Below are 14053 nucleotides of genomic sequence, written 5' to 3' on the forward strand. Positions count from 1 at the left end.
ACAGAGGTGAGGAGTTTCTTGGGACTCGTTGGGTACAGTAGCAGAGTCATCCCGCAGTTTGCAACGCCATCAGAGCCACTGCGACGCCTGACGAGAAAAGACACACCATTTAAATTTGGATCACAACAGAGACAGTCATTCAGTGCACTCAAGGAAGAGTTGGGCAGAGCCGGCACTTTAGCATATTTTGATAAGGACGCACCAACCAAGGTGATAGCAGATGCCAGTCCTGTAGGTTTAGGGGCAGTACTAGTTCAGGACCAACAGGGACAAGAGGTGCCAATATGCTATGTAAGTCGTAGTTTAGCAGACTGTGAGAGGAAATACTCTCAAACAGAGAGAGAGGCCTTAGCTCTTGTATGGGCTTGTCAGAGGCTGCATCCATATGTGTATGGCCAAAAATTTAACTTGGTAACTGACCATAAGCCATTACAGGTGATATACGGCCCACACTCTAAACCCTGTGCCCGTATAGAGAGATGGGTACTTAGATTACAGCCATATGACTTTAAGGTGATACACATTCCAGGCAAGCAAAACATTGCAGACCCACTGTCACGATTGCTGGGAGAGACAGCAAAACAGGAGAGACATTCTCATGGCTCGGATGAATATGTGAGATTTGCAGCTGTGAGTGTGACACCAAAAGCGCTCACTACTAGAGAGGTGGAGGAAGCCTCTGCTACCGACCAAGAGCTGATTGAGGTACGGAAGGCAATCACAAATGGACATTTTGAGAACTGTAAAGCTTATGCAGCAATTGCAAACTGTTGTGTATGTACCTTTAAGGGAATAACTGGTCTTAGACTGCAGTACCGGCAGTGACCACCCCTGTATAAAAGGCCCGAGCAGGCTTCTGTAGTTTCAGTTTCAAGCTGCCTCTTGTTCAGTAAAGTACCTGTTAAACTGTTCTCCTGAAGTCCGTGTATTATTGAGGCGCGGACTTTACAGTGGCGACGAGTAAGTTCAAACTCACCTGCAGTGTGGCATCATCTCACGGGGATCTCGCCTGAAAGGAAGGTCCTGGAAGGTCGTAGTCTGAGCAACGGGCGTCGACCGAGGGCAACCGCCCGAAGAATCCATCGGTGTTTGGAGAATTGCGGGAGAGACTGTGGTTCCAGCGAATCGTGCTGGTAGCAGGTAGCGCGCTGACCCTTCCGGACTGCGGCGGGCTCAAGCTCGATCGAGCAGCTCTACAAATCGGGCCGCGCAGTGTCGCCGGGAAAAGAAAACAAGAGAGAGAGGGTGGAGCGCACAGGTGCTCGAGACCAGGACAGCGGAGAGAAACTAAACGGGGGGGAAGGAAAGCGAGACGCGCCGAAGCTGTGGGTCGCTGCCATTACCCCGTAGAATACTAGGAGCAGCGTGGCAGTAAGGGGAAGAAGCAAAAGCGCGGTAGGCGCCATTTTATCCCGTTGGGAAGAAGCAAAAACGCGGGAGGCGCCATTTTATTCCATTGGGGAAGAAGCAAAAGCGCGGGAGGCGCCATTTTAAATCGCCCAAGATGCCGAAAAGTGGCAGTATCACTGCTTTCGACAACGAGGTAGAAGACTGGACCACGTATGTGGAAAGAATTGAAGTGTACTGCAAGGCAAATGAGGTGGCTGATGGAAAGAGGGCGTCGGTATTATTAAATCTGATGGGTGCGAGTACGTACGGCCTATTGCGGAATGTAATTACCCCAGCTAAACCAATGGAGAAAAGTTTTGAGGAGATTGTTCCTATCTTAGAGGACCATCTAAGCCCTACACCACTGCTGATAGCAGAAAGATTCAAGTTCCACAAAAGAAACCAGCACAAAGATGAGAGCAATGCTGACTATCTTACGGAACTACGCAAGTCATCGAAGCACTGCCAGTTCGGAGCAGGACTGGCAGACACCTTACGGGATAAGTTTGTCTGCGGGCTCCAGAGTGAAGGAACCCAGAAACGACTACTTTCAAAAAAGGACCTGACGCTAGAACAGGCTTTCAGCGTGGCAGTATCCTACGAAGCAGCAGCACGGGGAGCTGCGGAAATACAACAGAAACCACAAGAATACAGCGCTAACGAAATGGCGTATGGAGCCGAAAAGTGCTATCGCTGCGGCAGAACAACCCATGAGCAGAAGGACTGTTGGTTTAAAGACAAAATATGCAGGCAATGCGGGAAAATGGGACATACAGCAAGAGTCTGCAGGTTGGGAAAGAAGACCAACACGACAAGAACTACTAAGGAACAGTACAAGAAAGTAAAGAAACTGACAGATAGTAGTTCAGAAGATCAGGAGAGTGATAAGGACTCCGGGAGCAGGCGACTAAGTTGTTTAAAGTTACACAACGTGATCGCAAAAGAAGATCACCGAACCATTTGGGTCACCCTCATGATAGCAGGGTCCCCAGTGAAGATGGAATTGGACACAGGATCAGCCCTAACTGTCATGAATCGACGAGACTATGAGCGGCTATTCTCACACATACCCTTAAAGGACACGTCCATTGTATTGAAGACATACACGGGGCAAAAGGTCTACCCCAGAGGAAAAATAAGGGTGCCAGTTGAATATGACGGAAAGGAAACACAGAAACTGTACATGTATATACTACGAGATGGAGGACCACCATTATTGGGACGTGAATGGATCCGAAGACTACAACTGGATTGGCATTCCATTCTGGCACTAACTGTGACCCACAAAAAAGATGATGACGTCGCACCTGGACGCCTGTCACAAATTCTATCTGATGCGGAAGAGGTGTTCCAACAAGGACTTGGGACTCTAAAAGGAGTAAAGGCAACCATAAAGATTGAGGATAACGCAACCCCAAAATTTTTCAAGGCCAGACCGGTGCCATACGCGATACGCCCAGCTGTGGAAGCTGAACTGGAGAGTCTGGAGCGTTCGGGGGTGCTGTCTAAGGTGGACTGGAGCGAGTGGGCCACACCCATCGTTCCTGTAATGAAGAAAGCATTGAGCAGCACGCCTGGGGAGCCAAGGAAGGTTCGCATCTGTGGGGACTTCAAGGTGACTGTCAACCCAGTCCTGCACACAGTACAGTATCCGCTTCCGCAGATAGAAGATATTTTCGCCTCACTATCTGGAGGGAAACGTTTTACAAAGATTGACCTGGCTCAAGCGTATCTACAAATGGAGGTGGAAGAAGCATCTAGGAAATACCTCACGATAAACACTCACAAAGGCCTTTACCAGTACAATCGACTGGTATTTGGGGTAGCATCGGCCCCGGCTATGTGGCAGAAGGCAATGGAACAAGTCCTGCAAGGGATCCCGGGGACCCAGTGTTATTTGGACGACATCCTGGTTACGGGCGAAAATGACAATGAACACCTTGCCAACCTGAAACAGGTGCTCACGAGATTGCAGGAATATGGGCTACGAGCCAACCGTCCCAAATGCGAGTTCTTCAGGAGACAAATCTCGTATTGTGGCCACATGATTGATGAGGAAGGGTTGCATGCGACCATAGTCGAATGTTTGCCTGTTACAAACGCAAGTATTGAGAAGGAAACCCGAAATGACAAGACACTCTCTCGGGTCTATGATTTGACGGTGAAGGGATGGCCAGCATATGGCGACTCACTGTTGCCAGCATTCTCGCCAAGGAGGGAACAGCTGTCAGTGTGCCGGGGAACCTTGATGTGTGGATCCCGAGTGGTAATTCCACCCAAGTTGAGAGATAGGGTACTCAATGAGCTTCACGAGGGTCATCTGGGAGGGGTAAAAATGAAGGGCCTAGCCAGGGCGTTTGTGTGGTGGCCAGGAATCGATAAAGAAATTGAGGATATGACCAAGAGATGCACAGGATGCCAGAAGGTCCAAAACACTCCACCATAGGCCCCGCTACATCCGTGGGAGTGGCCCTCATCTCCATGGCAATGGATACACATTGATTTTGATGGTCCATTTATGGACTCAATGTTTCTAATCGCTGTGGACGCCCATTCGAAATGGCCAGAGGTCATTAAAATGTCCTCCACCACCACGGAGAAAACTATTGCAGTCCTAAGGACCATCTTCGCCAGGAATGGGTTGCCAGAACAGATCTGTTCTGACAATGGCCCACAGTTTGTGTCTGAGGATTTCCGGAGGTTCCTGAAGAATAATGGGGTGAAACATTACACATCTGCCCCATATCATCCAGCCACAAATGGATTGTCTGAGAGGTTTGTTCAGACCTTTAAAAAGGCCATAAAGGCAATGTATAATGACGACATACCACTGCAACACAAGGTGGATAACTTCCTGTTCGCTTACCGGAATGCGACACATGCAATGACCAACCAAACTCCAGCCGTACTATTTTTCAACCGGAGACTAAGATGTCGCTTGGATTTGCTCAAACCAAACATAAGACGAGATGTTGAGGATAAGCAGTTCCAGCACATAAATGAGAAGCCAACCAGGAGCTTCAAGATAGGGCAACCAGTCTTGGCCCGCGACTACCGAACAGAAAAATGGCAGCCAGGCACGATATGCACACAGCAGGGACCACTAATGTACACAGTGGACGTTGGAGAGAGCATCGTGAGATGCCATGCTGTCCAGATTCTAGAGTCACAGGAACAAGCCAAACCTGTACCACAAGCATGTGCACCTGGTAATGAGCCCGAATTACAGATTGCGTCTTCCTCAGAAGCAGGGGTATTGGAAGCTGATGAACCAACCAATGACAATGAGCCAGAATTGACTCCACCGCCAGAACAGGATACTCGAGAAAGGCGCTATCCAGTCCGGATCAGGAAGCCTCCTCAAAGACTGAACTTATAAATGACTATTTCAGTTGATGTATATATTACTGAGAAAATTGTAATTGTAATTAGTTATTATTTAGTTGTTAAATGAATGTTATGTACTGTTTATCTAAAAGGGGAGGAATTGTTGTGTATGTACCTTTAAGGGAATAACTGGTCTTAGACTGCAGTACCGGCAGTGATCACCCCTGTATAAAAGGCCCTAGCAGGCTTCTGTAGTTTTAGTTTCAAGCTGCCTCTTGTTCAGTAAAGTACCTGTTAAACTGTTCTCCCGAAGTATTGAGGCGCAGACTTTACACAAACGAGCTGTGCGTAGTGGGGTACCTAGTTCTTCGGGGAACACGCATTGTGCTACCCACAGTGTTACACGCACGAGCCCTGATGTTAGCACATGAAGGACACTTGGGAATAGTTGGAACAAAGCAACATCTCAGAACCAAGGTTTGGTGGCCTGGCATGGACAAGGCAGCTGAAAAACACTGTAAAGCGTGCCACGGCTGTCAGATAGTAGCCAGACCCAACCCACCTGAACCGTTGAGACCAACACCATTACCGGAGGGCCCCTGGCAGGATGTAGCTATAGACTTACTGGGACCCTTGCCATCCAACCACTCCATTCTTGTGGTAGTTGATTATTACAGTTGCTACTATGAATACGACATCATGACCTCCACAACAATAGAGAAGGTTATTGATAGTTTAGAGTCAATCTTCAGCCGTCATGGTTTGCCAATCACCTGCAAATCTGATAATGGTCCCCAATTCAGATCTGAATTATTCAAAGAATACTGTGAAAACAACGGGATCAAACACCTGAAAACGACAGCAAAATGGGCTCAGGCTAACGGAGAAGTCGAGCGCCAGAATGCATCGCTGATGAAGAGAATCAGAATTGCTCAGTCAGAAGGACTAGATTGGAAACGTGAACTTAGGAAATATGTGACTGTGTACAGGAGCATTGACCATGCCACGACAGGAAAGAGCCCGGCAGAGCTGCTCTTTAGACACAAAATGAGAGGAAAGCTGCCAGACATGACAGAGTCGCGCGCAGACATGGAAGTATGTGACCGGGACACAGAACAAAAAGGCAAGTCCAAACTGTACGCAGATGAACAGCGGAAAACACAATACTCAGAGGTGGAAGTTGGCGACACGGTGCTGGTACGGCAGGACAAAGTGGACAAGTTCACCACTCCTTTTAATGCCACACCTCAAAAAGTTTTGAGTAAAACAGGGGGTCAGGTAGTAGTAGAATCACCAGAAGGAGCACGCTACTCGAGAAACACTACGTTTGTGAAGAAATACAGAACCAATGGACCAAAGGAGACACTCCATGAGCAGGAGGAAACACAAGGGACTGAGGACAGTATAGTAGACCCTGACACACATACCACTGTGACACAGGCAATACCCACTAACACCAACATGTCAGACATACCCAATACAGCCAGACCTCAAAGGGTTAAAAGAAAACCCCAAAGACTGTCTGATAGGCCCAGTAATTCGGGTCCCAGCGCGTGAGTACGGACGGGGTACTCACGCGTGGGCCCGAAGGAATTGCCGGTTTTCAGGATGCACAGCGCATGCGCTGAAAACCGGCATTTCCTGTGCTCGTAACCAAGGGGTTAAGAGGCGGGATGCGTGCGTCCTTTCAGGCAGCGCGTGCGCATTAAACTTCGGCATTTTCATCAATGGATTGAGTTTGGGTAAGTCCCCAAATTTTACACATGAAAAAAGGATGAGTAAAGCCACCGAGAAGCTGCGGAGGAAGAACTATTTAATCAGTTGTGATTCTGAACGGCAAATTTTTGGTTGGGAAAGGGAGGAAACTTATTTTTAGAAAGTCTGAGGTAAGTTTTAAACTTTTATTTTTTTTTAAAAATGGGTTTTGAGTAATGTAGGTATAAGGAGCAATTGTGGCTGAGTGAAAGGCCTAATTGAATTTGATGTGTTTATTAAATGTGAAAATGACTGTTTAAAAATGATTAAAATGCTTAAAAAATGAAATTGTCATCAGTAATCTATCTTATTTTCAGTAAGTATGTATGTATGATTGTATGTATGTCTGTATATATTCCTTGAAGGATGTGCATTTATGTATGTATTACTTTCAGTATGTGGATGAATGTATGTATGCAATGATGACTTTCTGAAAATGTAAGTTATTGGAAAAGGATCTCGGCCTGTGATATTCATCAGGCGGGTAAGACGTGTTCGCAAGCCGTTATCGCATGTTTCCTGGCATAGGCCGAGTTGATTTTATAGCCACTCATTTTAGTAAAATAACCGTAACAAGTATTTCCATTTCCTCCTTACAGGTATGTCTGTGTAAAGAGGAGGCCTGTGAGCGAGAAACATGCCCTCTTATAGAAATGTTGCCGTGATGCTCTGTGTGGTTTTGCTTCAAAGAAATCGGAACGCCAGGGAACAACGTAGAAGAGTGAGGAACCATAACCATCTCCTGATCAGAAGGAACAACTACCCACCCCACAGAGTGTACAGGGAGAGGCGATCATTTGAGATGCTGTCGGAGGAGTTGTGTGTCAGGAGGCTGCGCTTCAGTAAAGAGGCAATTGGCCGACTATGTGACATGTTGAAGGCGGACCTGGAACCACGCTCAAAGACCCGCACTGCCTTGTCAGTGAACATGAAGGTAACCACAGCATTGAACTTCTTTGCAAGTGGGTCATTTCAAGCAGGCACCGGTGACATAAGCAACATCTCCAAGAATGCTGCGAGGGTCTGCATTCACCAGGTCACAGATGCCATTTTCCGTAGGCTTTCAGAGTTCATTAAGTATGACTTGTCCACTCGACATCAAAAGGAGATGGCCTTAGCATTTCATCGCATTGCTGTATTCCCCAAAGTGATTGGGGCCGTCGATGGAACCCATATTGCATTGAAGGCACCACTGGATGCACCTGTGACATACATAAACAGGAAGGGGTATCATTCATTGAATGTAATGATATTATGTGATGCGCACCTCAGGATCCTAAACGTGAATGCAGGGCACCGGGGAAGTAATCATGACTCCTTTGTCCTCTGTAACTCTAAGTTGTATGATGCTCTCAGCAAATTGCCTACAGGATCCGCATGGATATTGGGCGACAAGGGGTACCCGCTAAGACCATGGCTGATGACCCCCTACTGCAAGACCAATAATGAGGCTCAGGAGAGATACAACCATGCACACGTGTCCACACGCCAAGTGGTGGAGAGGACAATAGGACTTCTGAAATCACGCTTCCGGTGCCTGGATAGGTCAGGGGGGACCTTGCAGTACTCTCACCAGAAAGTGGCAAGGATTGTGCTGGCCTGCTGTGCTTTGCACAACCTTGCCCTGCAGGAAGGACTGACCCTTAACACTGCAGAACAGCTGCCTGTTGAAGTGGAGGATGAAGGCGATGGCAATGTGCATGTTGCCAGGCCTCATGGGGAGGAGCCAAGTGCCGCCGAAAATAAGGCTGCTCGGGAACTGCTGGTAGCCAACACCTTCACGAGGTAGTGTCGCCTTGTATCTATCCCTCCCCCCACAAGGCAAAGACAGGAGCAGACACATATTGAAGTGAAACAGTGACCTTTTATTGCATCATCAAAAAGTTTTCAGCTTCAGTTTCGTTGTATAAAGTTAATAAATTGTAAATTTTAAGTAGCGCATTTGTACTTTTAAAACATTTGTGAACAGGAACAGTTAAGAAAAAAATTTGTAAACAGTTCGTGTTTCCTTGCCTTTCTTTCTTCGTGCAATTAAGACACTGAGGCCTAGAAATTCAGTTAGGGGCGCCCAGCTCGCCTGGGCGCCGGAATTACCGCTGCGCGCGGAGCCACTTGCGCCAGCGGGAAATTCACTTTCAGCGCCCCAAGTGGAAGCCGGCCGCTAAACAAGGGTTTCGGCGCCCTGCTTGGGGCACTGAAACTGAATATCGGCGTGTAAAGTGCCGCAGCGCCACCCGCTGTGGCACGGCAGCCTGCGGTACTGCAGGCCTTCCTCTCAGTCTTAAGGGGGAGGTGCCTGCAACAGCGCGATCCCCGCTCGCGAGTGCCGGCAAATGAGCCCGGCACCAAGGAGAAGTGCCGGGCTCTCTGGAAACAGCCGGCAATACCGCGGGGGGGGTGGTGAAGGAGGCCGGGGACGGAGGTGCGGGCAGGCGGCCGCCGAAAAAGCGGCCGGCCGCACCTCCACCTTAACTCGCCCCACTACCGGCACATGTAGGCCCCGTGTACCGGTCGCTGTTTGCGGCCGGCGCGGGGGCGGCGGCAGCAACCAAATATGGCCAGCGGGGTGATAGCGGGGCGCTGCGCACACTGATGACGTCATTGGTGGCGGCGCAGCGCTACTGGATAACGCCGCCATTAGCGCCCCGCTAAATATCGCGGTAGGTTTGCACAGTGGTGCAAAAGCCCTCTTTGGGCGCAAACTGGTGGCGCAGGCCACTGAATTTCTAGGCCTGAGGATGTTAACTACCTCTTTTCTGCAGTTGAAAAATATGAAAACGTTAAAAGATTGGTAACACTTTGTGAACAGGTTTAACTCTTATTTTTTGGTTGCTTCATGCAATTACAAAATTGAAGAATTTAAACAACTATTTTTAAGTTTTCAAACATGTGCAAACTGATAAATGTTAGAAAAAAAATTGTAAACATTTTACAGTAATTATTTTTACTTTCTTACTGCAATACAGACATTAAAGGTGGAAACTAGCTATTTTTTACTTTTGTAACGGTTGTTGATCAAATTTTTTTTACTGGAATAAAAGTTGAAAATCTTTTCACATTGACTGCTGGGTGTACTGCTTAAAGGAAATGGTAACATATCCTTTCATTCAAAAATAAGCATTTGAATTTAAATATGTAAGAAAACATTTAACATTTAAATAAAATGAAAAATTAAACAATTGAACGATTTGGCCACTCGCTTCTGTGACTGAGGGTTGAAGGAGGCGCAGTGAGCTGAAGGTGCCACCCTAACATTTCCTGCGCCTTTTCACTCCCCGTGACTGGAGCCCTCCATAGCTACTTGCAAGGCCCCTCTGCGACTTTTCCTGCTCTTTAGCAGTTGCCTCATGAAAGGGTTGTTGCTGATGCAAGTCTACGTTTCCCTGCATCATGACTGGCGCAGCTGCTGGCTCCTGTGACCAAAGTGGCTCTGCACTGTGAGCTGGGAAGGGCCCTTCTGCTGGAGTCAGAGTAATGGCAGTAGTTATAGGTTCATGCGAATGAACTAGTGCAACCATATTTTCATTAAGCGCCGCCAACTGCAATGTCACCTGATTAAGTGAATTCTCATTAAGCACCACCAACTGCGATGCTATCTGATTTAGTGTAATGCCAAGATTATCGATTCCCTGCCTGATAGAGTCTCTAGAGTCAACATCCTTCTCAGTAAGAGATCTCAGCAATTGACTGAAACCTGCAATATGTTGCTCCTCATCTTGTAGGTGCTGTTGTACTGAATGTCTTTCTGCTCTTCCCACCTGTGCTGAAGTGTCAATATGGTGTCTGTCTGTGGAGCTACAGTCAGCAGTGACTCGCACAGAGCCACAGGGGCCAGGAGATGGTGAGATACTGGGCAGCGACACAGGGTCCATGCACTCCTGCTGCACTTGCTGACATAGGACAAGTTCCTCCTGTTCCTCAACCACCTCAGCAACTGCTGCCACTGCATCAGAAACACCTTCCCCAATGCCCTCTGCAGCCGCTGACTCCACGCACTGCTCATCCCGTGTGTGAGAGGTATTCTGTCCAGCTGTGGGAAGGAAGCAGAAAACATTTGCAAAGGTAAAGCAGGATGTGCCACATCACAGATATTCAGCACACACCTAACCTTCTTTAACATATAGCTGGCCAGGCCAACTCACGGTCAGGTTCAACAATGTCTGATTGAGATTCATCCGCGGGCCGATTGCTAGTAAATCCGAACATCTGCTGGACGCGTTCCTCATGTTCGGTCAAAACCCTCAGCGTGGCAACACCACCACCTGTGAGTGTAAGTTCCCTGGAGTTGTGAGCACTTTTACTCTGAAATGGCAACAGAAAAAAGAGAATCACACAGCTGCATTTCTGACATGGACAGCAAAGGCTTGGAAGACTGGGTTGGGTGTTTCTTTAAATCTCTGATTGAAAATTTACAGCTCAAAGCAATGGAATCAAGATAAGAGAACAATAGATAACCCTGAGCAGGCCCCAAAGCCATAAAGTTTTATTGTTACCTCAGGTGACTTGACCAAGAAGTCACTTGACTAAAGAACATGCATTGCAAGCCTTTTGAAATGTAGTTAACTTAAACTCTAAGCAATGTTAAAGTACTCTTTCGCAATAACTGTACAAACCTTGACAGATCGCAACAAGTCATTGAATTTCTTGCGGCAATTTTCCGCTGTACGTGGAATGGTGGAGGTCGCACTGATGGCCTGGGCAACTTCCGACCAAGCTACCATCTGACCTTTTCGCGGTGCCCTCGACTGCTCATTCCCAATGATGCGCAGGCGCTTTGCCTCCACCTCATTGAGGAGATTGCTGAGGTCATCTTCAGTGAAGTTTTGAGTTCTTTTAATCACATGAATTGTGCTCATTCCAGCCATTTCACTTTGCTAATTACATGAAATTAATGAAAATAATGTTTTCAAGGCTTTCAAAACTGTTTAAATAGCTTCAAATCTCTTCAAAACTATCTCAGAGTCATCAAAATCATGTAAACGTACTTAAAAGTTCAAAAAAGTTAACAAAACATTCATAAAAATACAAATAACCTACTTGCACTGCTGTTCTGTAAGTACGAAGCCTCTGCAGCTGTTTAGAAAGATTGGGGGCGTGTCCTATTAAAATGAGACCTCAAGGGGCGTGTCTCACTTAGACTCCGCACTCCATGCTTCGCGCTGGCTGCACTCCTGGGCGGCGTGACGTCAGACGCTGCCCGGGAGTCATCATATGAAGAAAGGAATTCCACGCGTCCCGGGACCAGAACGGCCGGCGCGCTGGGTAAGTGCACATCGGGGGCTTGCACACGCGGCAAGCCCCTGAACCTAATTTCTGGCCCAATATGTCACAACATAAACTGTGCGAGAACTGCATGGGTGATGTTAAATGTTTAAACCTGGGAATTATTTAGTTGTGTGGTAAGACACAAGTTTGTAAAAAGTTTATAAATCAAATAAGTTATGCAGTGTTATTGTAAGCAACTGTTTGTAAACTGCAAGTTTGTTTCCAAGGAAAAGGGGGAGGTCGTGTATTGGTTGCGAGTTTGACACCAGTCAATACGGTAATGTAATGTGCGAGTTTGACACCAGTAAATATGGTAATGTAATGTGCATTGCATTATGGGAATTACCCAGGAAAGCTGCAGTCAGCCATTTTACCAATAAAGTAAAGATCACAGTTAGAAGCCTGTCTGCCTGACTCTGATTTAATTCGACGTATCTACATGCTTGATTGAACGTATTAAAGCATAGATACAACAGTAACAGATCCCCGCCCCATTTACCACCCGCTCTGTCCAATACCAACCCAAAATTTCTGATCTCCTTAAACAACAGCATGGACCAGTTGGGCCAAATGGCCTGTTTCTGTGCTGTACTTTCTATATAATTCTATGTAAAATTAGCCAATAGTCAGCAGGAACTCTAGGCCTAGGTGCAGACAGGATTTACATCGAATCATGCAGAAATTATAAAACAGAAACAGGCCATTCAGCCTAACAGGTCCATGTTGGTGTTTCATCCCCCACATGAGTAATTGTCCTAATCCCATCTCTCTACCCAATTACCACCTCCCTTTATTCCCCTTTCCTTCAATCACTGATCTAACCTATTCTGGTAGTGCATTCCGCAGCCTCACAACATACTGTGTAAAAAAGCTTCTCCTGCCTCCTGTCCTAAATCTCTTACATTTAACATTAGGTCTATGTCCCCTTGTTCTAGATCTCTCAACCTCTAGGTACAGTCAGTTTCAATCTACTCTCTCCCATCCTTTCAGAATTTTAAATTCCTCTATCAAATCACCCCGTAATACTCTAATTAATGAAAACAGTCACAAATTTTTGGTTCATCTGTAGTGCTGACTATACTTGAATAGTCTGCTCATTAACCTTTCATAAAGCACCTTCCACGACCTCAGGACGTCTTGGGCGGCAGCACTAAACAGACCACAGTGCATTGGCACTCCGCCCAATTGTCCTCTCCATTGAAGATGGGTTAAAGGTTGGCCACATGTCTGTCAATGTGCGTGCTCCTTCAACAGACCTCTGTAAGGCTACTTCGCTACTTCTCTGGTTGCACAGGATGGCACAGATCTGAACTGGATTACAGCTCAGGACATTACAAGCTCTGGACACAAGAGTATGGAGGGAATATCGAAGGTGAAGTTGAAGACCACCCCATAGCATCCAGCTCTTCTGCCTGGTTCCTCTTTTGACTCATTGCCACACAGCCACATACCTAACCACACAAACGTCACACACAGTTAATATCCTGTTATGCAAACTCCGGTTCATGGTGTTGTCACGTTTTCTGGTATTGTAGGCCCGGAACAGCAGTCTGGCAGCACTGCCAGTGGCCCATAACAAGACAGCACCTCACAGCAACCCCCGCCTCCCTCTCGCTGATGGTTTCCAATCACCAGCACAGCTACCCACTCCCAGAGGACACAGATCGTGAGCTTGAGGACGTATCATCGGGTGAGTCACATTGCGCAGGTGAGGAGGAGTGGGGTCAGAGGAGCAGCAGGAACTTGCTGCCCTGATGGGCCTTCTTTGTTTCCCCTATCTGTTCTGCTGAAGTCTAGTAAAGGTTTTCTGACAGTTGTACAAACTAGCAGCTGGCGCACGCTGATCTCATTGGCAAGCCTTCCCTCATCTTTTACCAGTTCAACAATTTTATACTATAGTGGGGCAATTCAAAACCAAACCCAGCGATAATTTTAACCTGACTTGTCAAATGTCACTGGACTCTATAGCTTGCATTGCATTGCCTTCTTGTTCACTGAGCACCCAGGCCAGTTTGTATTGAATCAGCTCCCTTTTGACATGTTCTTTCCTCCCTCCCCAATCTGTTCTTCTGCTGAAGTCCTGTAGTAGATCACTTACAGTTGATGCCAGTGACTTGGCAGAAAATTGGCTGTATTTAATGGTCATTAAAAAAAATTACCTCTTATATCAAAAGAATGGTGCCAAAAATGATCTAAATGGAGAGAAACTGCAAAGTGCTACAGTACAAAGGGATCTGGGGGTCCTGGTGCATAAAACACAGAAGGTTAGTATGCAGGTACAGCAGGTGATCAGGAAGGCCAACGGAATCTTGGCTTT

The sequence above is a fragment of the Somniosus microcephalus genome, chromosome 8 (assembly GCF_052327205.1).
Source record: "Somniosus microcephalus isolate GS21.2 chromosome 8, FLI_Smic_1.0, whole genome shotgun sequence".
NCBI classification, from domain to species: Eukaryota; Metazoa; Chordata; class Chondrichthyes; order Squaliformes; family Somniosidae; genus Somniosus; species Somniosus microcephalus.